We start from the raw sequence: 13,333 nt of genomic DNA on the forward strand, positions 1-13,333 counted from the left end.
GACCTGTACCCCTGGGGATAGAGTATTATGCCTCCATCAGAAAGGATGAATACCCAACTTTTGTAGCAACATGGACGGGACTGGAAGAGATTATGCTGAGTGAAATAAGTCAAGCAGAGAGAGTCAATTATCATATGGTTTCACTTATTTGTGGAGCATAACAAATAGCATGGAGGACATGGGGACTTAGAGTGAAGAAGGGAGTTGGGGGAAATTGGAAGGGGAGGTGAACCATGAGAGACTATGGACTCTGAAAAACAATCTGAGGGTTTTGAAGGGACGGGGGGTGGGAGGTGGGGGTACCAGGTGGTGGGTATTATAGAGGGCACGGATTGCATGGAGCACGGGGTGTGGTGCAAAAATAATGAATACTGTTATGCTGGAAATAAAATAAAAAAAAAATCATGGAGGACATGAAATGGTGATCCTGAGCAATTAAAAATTTTATGTTGTGAAAAAAAATAAATAAATAAATAAATAAATAAATAAAACCACATTGAGATATCACCTTACACCAGTTAGAATGGCCAAAATTAGCAAGACAGGAAACAACATGTGTTGGAGAGGATGTGGAGAAAGGGGAACCCTCTTCCACTGTTGGTGGGAATGCAAGTTGTGCAGGCTCTTTGGAGAACAGTGTGGAGATTCCTCAAGAAATTAAAAATAGAACTTCCCTATGACCCTGCCATTTCACTCCTGGGTATTTACCCCAAAGATACAGATGTAGTGAAAAGAAGGGCCATCTGTACCCCAATGTTTATAGCAGCAATGGCCACTGTCGCCAAACTGTGGAAAGAACCAAGATGCCCTTCAACGGACGAATGGATAAGGAAGATGTGGTCCATATACACTATGGAGTATTATGCCTCCATCAGAAAGGACGAACCCAACTTTTGTATCAACATGAATGGGACTGGAAGAGATGATGCTGAGTGAAATAGGTCAAGCAGAGAGAGTCAATTATCATATGGCTTCTCTTATTTGTGGAGCATAACAAAAAGCATGGAGGACAAGGGGAGTTAGAGAGAAGGGGGTTGGGGTAAATTGGAAGGGGAGGTGAATCATGAGAGACTATGGACTCTGAAAAACAATCTGAGGGGTTTGAAGTGGCCGGGAGGTGGGAGGTACCAGGTGGTGGGTATTATAGAGGGCACAGATTGCATGGAGCACTGGGTGTGGTGAAAAAATAATGATACTGTTATGCTGAAAATAAATAAATGAAAAAAAAGCAAAGAAATCAAAGCAAAATACAGATTTTTCAGACAAAAAATAAATACTTTGCCACCTTGAAGGCCCAGATTATAAGCATTAGTAAAGGATGTATTTCTGGCAGAAAAAAAAATCTCAGATGTATATTAAACAATGCAACATTTGATATGGCAAATTGTGGAAACATGTTCAACTTGTGCTGAGTATAAGAGGGACCATTTTTATGCACAGTAAAAGCCAAGAAACATTTTTGGCAAATTATTCTAGGATAGGCATGCTTGGCATCATTGATTGAAGTTGGGAATTTTCTAGCACTCTGCCTTGACAAGCATCCAACAAGAGCTTTGTAGATGTTAAGACTTACCTTTATAAACTGGATATGGCAAGGGCCAAGAGGAGAGCAGATCTTCCATTCCCTGATCCATGAAAGCAGCTCACTGTCTGATCTGCCAACCAGGGTGCCATCAGTGAGCTGAGTGGGGAACTGATCTTTCATTATCATCCAGTGGAAATAGTCAATGCTTCAATTCCCCCTGCAGGGTAGGACCAGAAGGATCCAGTGGTGAGCTGGCCTCCACTTCCACATGGAGGTGGTGTTATTTGGAGCTACATCCTACTTTCTTCCACCCTTACTGTCATGGGGTCTGATGGGAAATTAAATATCCACATCTACCTAGGAGCAACAAAACTGAATGAGGCTGTGCAAAATAGGGCTAGTCAACACCCTGGTCCCCTGCAGTATAAGTGGGGCAGTGGAGAGCCGACCCTCCAGTCCCACCTGGCATTAACAAGACAGAATGATGCTGTATGAGGTAGAGGTAGTGTGTATTCCATTTCCCCTTCCCTGTATGAGCAGGGCCTAGTGGAGAGCTGACCTGTCATCACGATGTGGTATAAAGTGGAGTCAGGCGGGCCAATTGGCCCCCACTCACAATTTTCCCTGGCAAGCAAAAAGTAGGGTACTGGGAAGCCCAACACTGCAACAACAAAGTCAGATGAGTTAGATCTCTGCTTGCCCTTCCCTGCTGAGTGTACACTCCCACTTAAAGGCAAAAAAAAAAAAAAAAACAGTGTGAATCAGTGCCCTACTTTCAGTAGCAGGGATAGAGTGCTCCACTTTTGCCAGGACAGCTGATGAGCAAGAGACTGAAACGATGCACTCACTTGGCCTTGAGCTATACCTCAACAAAGAGACTGGCTGCTAAAAAAAAAGCATATATTACATAGAATTCAGAATATTATAATAAAGTATCCAAAATGTCAAGAAAACAGTAAAAAAAATTCTGATCACACAGAGAACCAGAAATACCAAAACTTCAATGAGAAAACACAATCAATAGATGCCAACATTGAGATGAATCAAATTTTGAGATTATCTCACAAAGACTTTAAAGCAACCATCATAAAAATGCTTCTATACAATTGTCACTTCTCTTTAAATAAATGAAAAAAAAATAGAAAATCTCACAAAGAAAGTTATAAAAAGGAAAGGAGATTATAGAACTTAAAAATACAACAACAGTAATTTTGAAAACTCATTAGATGACCTCATTAATAAAGATGACTGAAGACAGAGTCAGTAAATTTAGAACAGACCAGTAGAATTTACTCAGCTGGAATAACAGAGGCTAAATATATTTTTTAAAAATGAGGAATGCCTCAGTCATCCCTGGGACAATTAGAAAAATGCTAATATTGGTAAAACTAGAGTCCCAGAATGAAAGAAGAGAGTAGAGCTGAGAGGATTCCAAGAAACAATTACTGAAAACTTCCCAAATTCAGAATAAACACATGAACCTGCAAATTCAAGTAGCTGAGCAGATTTCAAATAGAATAAAGCCAAAGAAATGCACACCAAGACACATAACAATTAAATTTGGGGATGCTGGTTTGTGTGATATTTACTCAATCTATGTACTTCTTTTGTGTGTATACTTTTTTATGTTTGTTAAATTTAAAAAAAGATTTATTTTAAAAGTAAGTAATGAAATAAAGAGATTTTCACATATAAAAAAAAATATTTGCCATGAAAAGAACCAGGCTATAACAAGTTTAAAAAGATCAATGGATTTAAATGGCAATATCCTGGTTATACTATGGTTTTGTAAGACACTACTATATTGGGAAACTAGTAAAAGATATACAGGATCTCTCTGAGGTATTTCTCTGTAATAGGGACTAAAATGGTAGAAATTATATAAAAGAAAGAATGGATAACAAGTAAAAATGTAAATATGCAGGCTAATCTAAGTGAACATCTACAAAATCAGTAATAGACATATAGTATGGGGTTTTAAGAAAACATAGAGCATAAAGATATAAAATTAAAATATGCTAATTAAGATACACAAAATGGAGATAAAGCCCTACATTCCCTTTACTGACTGAGAGGAAGGTAAAATTACTAAGTAACTATAGACTTTGATAATTTTTTGTGCATATAACAACTAGGTCTCAAAATTAACAAAATAAAAGTCAGTAAACATATAAAGATAGTTAAATGTAATATCATGTTGGGATTTTTTAGCCATGAAATCAATAATAGGACCCTACAAAAAATATATGGATTTAAGACATAAGATTAAAATCTGGACTTAATGAAAATCTAGAAAATACACTGCAACCAAAAAATTCAAAATTCACTTTCTTTCCAAGAACAAAGAAATAAAAAACAAAAAAAACAAACAGGACATTTTCATAATCACAGAACCAAAATGCAAATCTCAAGAAATTTCAAAAGATTGGAAATATGGATTTATTTTCTGTCTACCATGTAATTAAGCCAGAAATCAATATGAAAAATAAAACCAGCAAATATTAACATGTATGCAAATTTTTAAATGCAGTCCTAAATAACCTGAATATATTTCCAGAACAAACTTCTCTACATACGCTGTAGCATGTATGTACAAAAGTGCTCATGGCAGCATGTACAAAATTACCCTGAAATGGAAAAAAAGCTAAATTTCTATCAATAGTAAAGTGATTAAATAATTTTAATGGTAAATTCATACAATGCAGAACAATGCTGTTGCACATGTTTAGAAATTATCTTAAATTGTTTTTATATTTTTTTATTGTGTTATGTTTAGTCACCATAAAATACTTTATTATTTTTTGATGCAGTGTTCCAAGATTCATTGTTTATGTACAACACCCAGTGCTCCATGCAATACATTCCCCCCTTAATACCCACCACCAGTCTCAGATCTTGGATACCAGCCCTTTATCTGTCACATCATTGGCAAATATCTTCTCCCATTCTGTAGGTTACCTTTCAGTTTTGTTGGCTGTTTCCTTTGCTATGCAGAAGCTTTTTATCTTGATGAAGTCCCAACAGCTCATTTTTGCCTTTATATCCCTTGCTTTTAGAGAGATGTCTTGCAAGAAGTTGCTGTGGCCGAGAACAAAGAGGTAAGTGCCTGTGATCTTCTCTAGGATTTTGATGGATTCCTGTCTCATATTGAGGTCTTTCAACCATTTTGAGTTTATCTTTGTGTGTAGTGTAAAAGAATGGTCTGGTTTCATTCTTCTGTATGTGGTGGTCTAATTTTCCCAGCACCATTTATTGAAGAGACTATCTTTTTTCCATTGAATCTTCTTTCCTGCTTTGTTGAAGGTTAGTTGACTGTAGAGTTGAGGGTCCATTTTTGTGCTCTCTATTCTCTTCCATTGATCTATGTGTCTGTTTTTGTGCCAGTACCATCCTGTCTTGTTGATCACAGCTTTGTAATATAGCTTGAAGTCAGGCACTGTGATTCCTATCAAACTCAACACCCAAAAAGTAAAGAATCCAGTCAAGAAATGGGCAGAAGACCTGAACAGACACTTCTCCAAAGAAGACATACAAATGGCCTACTAACACATGAAAAAATCCTCCACATTTATTGCCACCAGGGAAATACAAATGAAAACCAGAATGACATACCACCTGATACCAGTTAGAATGGCTAAAATTAACAAGACTGGGAACAACCAATGTTGGCAAGGATGTAGAGAAGGGGAATCCTCTTACACTGCTGGTGGGAATGTAAGTTGCTACAGCCACCCTGCAAAACAGCATGTAGGTTCCTCAAGCAGTTAGATATAGAGCTAACCTATGACCCACCAAGTGCACTACTAGGTATTTACCCAAAAGATACAGATGTAGTGAAAAGAAAGACCATCTGCACCCCAATGTTCACAGCAGCAATATCCAGAGAAGACATGGTCCATTTACAGAATAGAATATTACTCAGCCATCAGAAAGATGGATATCTACCATTTGTGTCAACATGGATGGAACTGGAGTATTATACTAAGTGAACAAGTCAATCAGAGAAAGACAACAATCATATGGTCTCACTCATATGTGGAACATAAGAAAAAGCGCAGAGAACCATAGGGAAAAATGAAAGAAGAGATCAGACAGGGAGACAAAACGTGATAGATTCTTGACTCTGGGAAAGAAACTAAGGGTTACATAATGGAGGAGTTAATGGGCATTAAGGAGTACAAGTGATCTGATGTCACCTGGTGTTATATGCAATTAATGAATCATTGAACACTACCTCAAAAACAAATGAGGTACTATATGTGGGCTAATTGAGTTTAAACTAAAAAAAAAAGTATCTTAGATATTTCCCAGCTGGCATTAATAATGTAAGTTTCAGCAGGAACCTTGCATGTACCTAAGGTAATGCCTGTGACTCCCAGGATCCTGAGCAAAGTGAGCACTTAGCAGGAAGAGTATGTTGGTGTTGTGACTGAGGGAAATCTTGTTGCCCAAAATAAAATATTGATGTAAAAGGTACACAGAATACAGATTATCTTAGGAGGAAGGCCTGGGAATAGGATACAAGTGGGGTACATAACAATGAAACCAAAAGCCTAACATGAATGACTGTTTCGACAGAATATCTTGTATGGAGAGGTTTCTGTTTATAAGACGCTAGTAAGCCTGATGATCAGGACAAATCAAGGGGGTCTAAGTATAAGAAGTTGAGCATAACTAAGGTTGCTGGTGACAGTGAGAGTCAGTGAGCACATAATGCACTATTCTGTAATTTTAACAAGGTTTTTTTTTAATTTTTAAAATTAATTAATTTATTTTCAGCATAACACTATTCATTATTTTTGCACCACACCCAGTGCTCCATGCAATCCATGCCCTCCCTAATACCCACCACCTGGTACCCCAACCTCCCACCTCCCCCGCCACTTCAAACCCCTCAGATTGTTTTTCAGAGTCCATAGTCTCTCATGATTCACCTCCCCTTCCAATTTCCCCCACCTCCCTTCTCCTCTCTAACTCCCCATGTCCTCCATGCTATTTGTTATGCTCCACAAATAAGTGAAACCATATGATAATTGATTCTCTCTGCTTGACTTATTTCACTCAGCATCATCTCTTCCAGTCCCGTCCATGTTGATACAAAAGTTGGGTATTCATCCTTTCTGATGGAGGCATAATACTCCATAGTGTATATGGACCACATCTTCCTTATCCATTCGTCCGTTGAAGGGCATCTTGGTTCTTTCCATAGTTTAGTAACTGCGGCCATTGCTGCTAAACTTTGGGGTACAGATGGCCCTTCTTTTCACTACATCTGTATCTTTGGGGTAAATACCCAGGAGTGCAATAGCAGGGTCATAGGGAAGTTCTACTTTTAATTTCTTGAGGAATCTCCACACTGTTCTCCAAAGAGGCTGCACCAACTTGCATTCCCACCAACAGAGGAAGAGGGTTCCCCTTCCTCCACGTCCCCTCCAACACATGTTGTTTCCTGTCTTGTTAATTTTGGCCATTCTAACTGGTGTAAGGTGATATCTCAATGTGGTTTTAATTTGAATCTCCCTGAGGGCTAGTGATGATGACATGTTTTCATGTGTCTGATAGCCATTTGTATGTCTTCATTGGAGAAGTGTCTGTTCATATCTTCTTCCCATTTTTTTATATGATTGTCTGTTTGGTGTATGTTGAGTTTGAGGAGTTCATTATAGATCCTGGATATCAGCCTTTTGTCTGTACTGTCATTTGCAAATATCTTCTCCCATTCCGTGGGTTGCCTCTTTGTTTTCTTGACTGTTTCCTTTGATGTGCAGAAGCTTTTGATTTTGATGAAGTCCCAAAAGTTTATTTTCGCTTTTGTTTCCTTTGCCTTTAGAGACATATCTTGAAAGAAGTTGCTGTGGCTGATATCGAAGAGATTACTGCCTATGTTCTCCTCTAAGATTCTGATGGATTCCTGTCTCACATTGAGGTCTTTTATCCATTTTGAGTTGATCTTTGTGTACAGTGTAAGAGAATGGTCGAGTTTCATTCTTCTACATATAGCTGTCCAGTTTTCCCAGCACCATTTATTGAAGAGACTGTCTTTTTTCCACTGTATATTTTTTCCTGTTTTGTCGAAGATTATTTGCCCATAGAGTTGAGGGTCCATATCTGGGCTCTCTACTCTGTTCCACTGGTCTATGTGTCTGTTTTTATGCCAGTACCATGCTGTCTTGGTGATCACAGCTTTGTAATAAAGCTTGAAATCAGGTAACGTGATGCCCCCAGTTTTATTTTTGTTTTTCAACATTTCCTTAGCTAAGGAAATGTTAACAAGGTTTCTTAAAGAAAGCCTCTACTGCACTCTCTAAGGCCCACACCCTGAGGCTGGTAAAGGGGGTGGGGAGGAAAAGGTGGGGAGTATTACTGAATGCCTTTTCAAAACCCAGCATTGGGTATTTGAGATGTAAAGTAAATGCTGCAGTCATTATCAATGAAGTCTAGAACTCTGAAGGGTATAAGAAGTGTCTTATTGATGATCGTGTTATTGCTTCAATGATAGCATATCTAGAGAGATGGATGAGTACTATTCCTTGTAAGTGTCCACCATGGTCAAAAAATAGTAAGTAGCAAGTTAGTGATCCCATAAAATATATTTTTCATTGGCTAATGGACACTTCCCAGGGAAATGAGTCTGCTCAACTGAATAGACAGTGGCACATTTTCCCACATGTTGTACATGAATCAGTCACTACTTTATTCAGGGCTCAGGAGGAGCGTCCCTTTCCTTCTTCTAAGGACCACAGGACAGTGGCTTCTCTGTGGCCTGATATTTCATGGGCCCACCAGTCCAAAGTTATATCAGATCTGAGGTTATGTTAATATGTGTCTCAGAAATCAAAGACAATCTATCTGCCTTTGCATTGCAGTGAGCCCCTGAAAAGTGAATTTTAGTATGTGGAGAATATGTGTGGGCTTAATTTGTATTTTGAGTATCTGGGAGGCAAGAAATTCCCAAAGTTCTCTACCCCAACAGAGAGGGGGAACACCTTAGATAAGGAATTGTTGTTGCTGCCATTAGTCAGATCAGATGACCATACCATTGACACTATCCTAAAGTCCATAAAAATATGCTGAATGGACCAAGTGTTGGCCAGGACACCCTCTAGTGCTAAGATAACTGCTGAACGTGGGTCCCATCCTTGATTAGGGGTGTCCCAGTTTAGGGAATGGGATGCGGCAGCTCTTCAGTGGCTCTATCAAGCATGACAGTGGTGTTGACACCTATAACAACTATAGACTCCCTCTCCTAATCATTAAGTTCACACCTTGGGGGTCCCTAAGTAGACAACAGATATGGGAGAGCGGTGACCTCTTGGCACCATTGCATCTAGCAAAGGACTGAGGACCTACAGGTGGCATATGCCAGAGGGCCCAGTTTGGCTTCATAATTAGCATTTTCCTTTTCCTAATGAGGCCCCTAAGGCCATGCCAACTTTGTGGAGTGCTGCCTCAATGACCAAAGGCAAGATGGACAACTAGGTTCAGAGAATCACAAGCTCAGGGCCTGTAAAAGTATTTATCTCAAAAAGAGCCCACTAGGCAACCAACAGTTGCCATCCTGATGGTGTGTTGATTCAGCCAAGGAAAGCAGTTTCTTGCAACAGAAGTCCATGAACAATTTATGGCCACTATGGTGGAGAGGTTGTTGACCCCTTTACAGTGAAGGAGCTTCTGGGTGAACACCAATGGAAGAGCCTATTTGATTGCAATTCAGACAGACTCTACAGCCTTTTGTCATTGGATGGCCCATTTAAAGAGAGCCAATTTGTGAGTAACAGCATAATGAATTTAAAGAAAGTTTGTGAATGAGGAAGATATAACCTCTGAAACCCAAATAAACTCATTAAATGTTGAGTCTATTCTAAAGTAGCAAGGGCTGATGTCCTGACACACCATCCTCCCAGCACTTCAACATTTTCACCAACTCAGAGTCTTCCCAAATCTCCTTGTTCAACTTTTTAATAGTGATTAATATCTATCCTCCCCCCACCATCCTGTCCTCCCCAGTGAACAGGGAATGGGGCTAAAGGTTTCAATCCTCTAGGCATGAGGTCTTTCTGACAATCAGCCGCGTTCTGAGACTCTCTAGGGTCCCCACTCTCAGTCACCTCATTAGGATAAACTCAAGGTAAAAGACATTCCTTTTTTTTTTTTAACAACAATTCTAGAAACAGGAAATCGATCACTTTCTGAAAGGTAGGACCTGCGGAGAAGTGAACCCAAAGTGACGGTAAAATAGACCGCAGGGGGAGGGGCTGGCTCCTGGCAAGTGGCAGAGCAATGGAGCACAAAATCAGGACTTTTTTTTTTTTAAGGTTTTTATGTGTAGTTTTGTCGCTCTCGCCAGCAAGAACGACCAGGAGACCTCAGCGAAGCAAGCTTTATTTCTGGGTAGCTGTTGGGATCTCCCTCTCCCCCGCCCGCGCATGTCTATATATACCAAGATTGCACAACCAATCACTCGCAGCCACATAGATACAAAATCTTAAGTTCCGCCTACTGGCTCGCATCCAGCCGCCATCTTAATGGCGTGTTTACTTTCGGGCACCGAAAAAGTCATGCGGCGCCCGAGGCCCCCACGGGCCCAGCCGGAGCAGCTCCACATCGTCGCCACCTGGCGGCGGCGACGGCTTGAGGCAGCGGCGGCCGAGGCAACGAGCGGGCACGGTGGAGCCCAAAAGCATCACCGCGCATACGCTACAAGCCGCTCGGGCACCGACATCTCCCCCTTTTCTTTTATATTAGGCATGCAAGGCAGGAGATCGTGCCTGTCTTAGGTTGTCAGCTGCCATGAACATGCTTACCCATCATCGGATAATTCCCCCTGGTTGGAGAACTCCTGGCTTAGGTTGCTATGTGCATGCAGCCAATCTTACCCGTCATTGACTACCGATCTAGCGCTGCCAGCCAGATTTGGGGAAATGTACCAGCTTCCAGTGCCATGCAAGCTTGTACTAGCGCCAACTGTTGCCTACATTGTTGTTTACGTAATGATGCAAAACGGCGGAACATAAGGATTTACAACAGATACCCAATCCCGTAATGGAGCTATGTCAATCTTATCTGCTTAACTCTTTCCACGGATTAGCAGCAATAGAAAGGTCATTATAGGCCACGGAGGTTATGCAAAGTCCAGAAAGTGATTGGATCCATCCGGTCGTCAATAGTTTCTGGAGAATGTCCACTTGTTACAGATGTGGTGAGAGCTACAGCCGCTGCCGTTGCTGCAGCTGCAGAGGCTGCTACAGCCGCAATAATGGCTGCAGTGATCCCAAAGTCTCTTTTATGTCTTGAGAGCAATACAGGTGAATTGTTACAGGAGGGAGGATGGCGGACTCATTCGTCAGTGGCATGGGGAACGGCCAGGCTTTCACTATTGCCCATTGGTGCATCTGTTGAAGGGATGCTGGTGGCGCCAGGATCGCTATCAGGCCAAGCATCAGGACGGGGCGGGCCTTGTTGATCGATTCTTCTAATCAGTCGCTCCGGGACCCAGATAGGCACTTGGGCATCCTGTGGAAAAAGACAAACAGAACCTCGGTGCCATCTTAGGACCGGGTCAGGGCCTCTCCATTGGCCCGTGAGTATATCCTTCCACTTTGCCTGGGCTAGAGAGCATTCGGTAACCTCCGCATGCCTGTCTGCTGCAGATGTACCATTATGGTCCAAGGACAAAAAATTTAAAATGTAAAGGGTGAGAGATGTAAGATCACGGGGTGACTTGTAGTCATCCCCTATTCCCCCTTTTCTTATTTTTTGTAAGCATCGTTTGAAGGTGCCATTGGCGCATTCAATTATTCCTTGACCTTGTGGATTGTAAGGTATACCTGTAGTATGGACTACACCTAATTGACTTAGGAATTGATGGATAGATTTTGATGTATATGCAGGTCCATTATCTGTCTTTATTTGTTTTGGGATACCCCAATCTGCGAAGCATCGTAGGCAGTGTGTGATGACTTGTTTTGAATTCTCCCCTGTGAGGGGAGTAGCCATTATGATACCCGAATAAGTGTCCACTGATATATGTACGTACTTTTGTTGCCCGAATTCAGGTACATGTGTGACATCCATTTGCCATAGGTGATTAGCTTGAAGGCCTTTGGGATTTACCCCTAAGGAAGGCTGAGGGAGTAATGTGGCACAATTCCCACAGGTCCTTACTATATCTCTTGCCTGTTCTTTGGTGATATGGAATCTATATCTTAAGGTATTAGAATTCACATGCCATTTGCTATGGAACAGCTTCGCCTGTTCTAAGGTAGGGCAAATGAGTTGGAAACGACTACTGTGGTCTGCTAGAGCATTGCCCTCGGATAATGGTCCTGGTAGGCTCATATGGGCTCTGATGTGATCTATAAAAAATGGTGCAGTGCGCAGTTGCACAACCTCTTGTAGTTGCCTTAAGATCCATGGAATAGGTGAATCACTTAAGGAGAGGATGGCTGTTTCAATATTTTTTGTTGCATTTACCACATATTGACTATCAGAAATAATGTTTAGGGGAGTGTCTGAAAATCTTTGGAGCACTAGGAGCACTACTAGTAGCTCTCTGACAGAGGGCGCTAGGGAGTCATATTTTTTCCCAGCTTCTTTGTATGTCTTTCCCTTTAAAGGTTTGTTAGGGCCTTCCTCTTTTAATTTTAAGTGTGTCATGGCTTCGCCAAGCTCATCTTCAGAGGAGCTCTCTTCTGAATTTTCTCCCCCTCTGCTAGATCCTGCCTTAGAGGCTTCTCTGACCTGCTCCTCGATAACATTTTTAACCGTTTTATGGTTAGAGTCTAGCGGAGTGCTGTCAGCCTTAAGCACCTCCGTCAATAATCCTCCCATCTTAGTAAACTTTGATCCCATTATTTCTTGTCCTATGCCTAGGAACCCTTTTACTTCTCGTCCTATACTTAGGAACTTTCTCACTTCTCGTCCTATACTTAGGAACTTTCTCACTTCTCGTCCTATACTTAGGAACTTTCTCACTTCTCGTCCTATACTTAGGAACTTTCTTATCTGAAATTTTGTGCACACTTACCGGATCGTTGCGTTCACTGAGCACTCCTCGGTGTAGGTTTCAGGTTTCCCGGGTCTCGGCACCACTTGTCGCTCTCGCCAGCAAGAACGACCAGGAGACCTCAGCGAAGCAAGTTTTATTTCTGGGTAGCTGTTGGGATCTCCCTCTCCCCCGCCCGCGCATGTCTATATATACCAAGATTGCACAACCAATCACTCGCAGCCACATAGATACAAAATCTTAAGTTCCGCCTACTGGCTCGCATCCAGCCGCCATCTTAATGGCGTGTTTACTTTCGCGCACCGAAAAAGTCATGCGGCGCCCGAGGCCCCCACGGGCCCAGCCGGAGCAGCTCCACATCGTCGCCACCTGGCGGCGGCGACGGCTTGAGGCAGCGGCGGCCGAGGCAACGAGCGGGCACGGTGGAGCCCAAAAGCATCACCGCGCATACGCTACAAGCCACTCGGGCACCGACATAGTTTTTTTTTAATTTTTTCAATTTATTTATTTTCAGAGAAACAGTATTCATTATTTTTTCACCACACCCAGTGCTCCATGCAATCCGTGCCCTCTATAATACCCACAACCTGGTACCCCAACCTCCCACCTCCCCCGCCACTTCAAACCCCTCAGATTGTTTTTCAGAGTCCATAGTCTCTCATGATTCACCTCCCCTTCCAATTTACCCCAACCCCCTTCTCCTCTCTAACACCCCTTGTCCTCCATGATATTTGTTATGCTCCACAAATAAGTGAAACCATATGATAATTGATTCTCTCTGCTTGACTTATTTCACTCAGCAT

Source organism: Mustela erminea, chromosome 6 (assembly GCF_009829155.1).
Source record: "Mustela erminea isolate mMusErm1 chromosome 6, mMusErm1.Pri, whole genome shotgun sequence".
Classification (NCBI taxonomy): domain Eukaryota; kingdom Metazoa; phylum Chordata; class Mammalia; order Carnivora; family Mustelidae; genus Mustela; species Mustela erminea.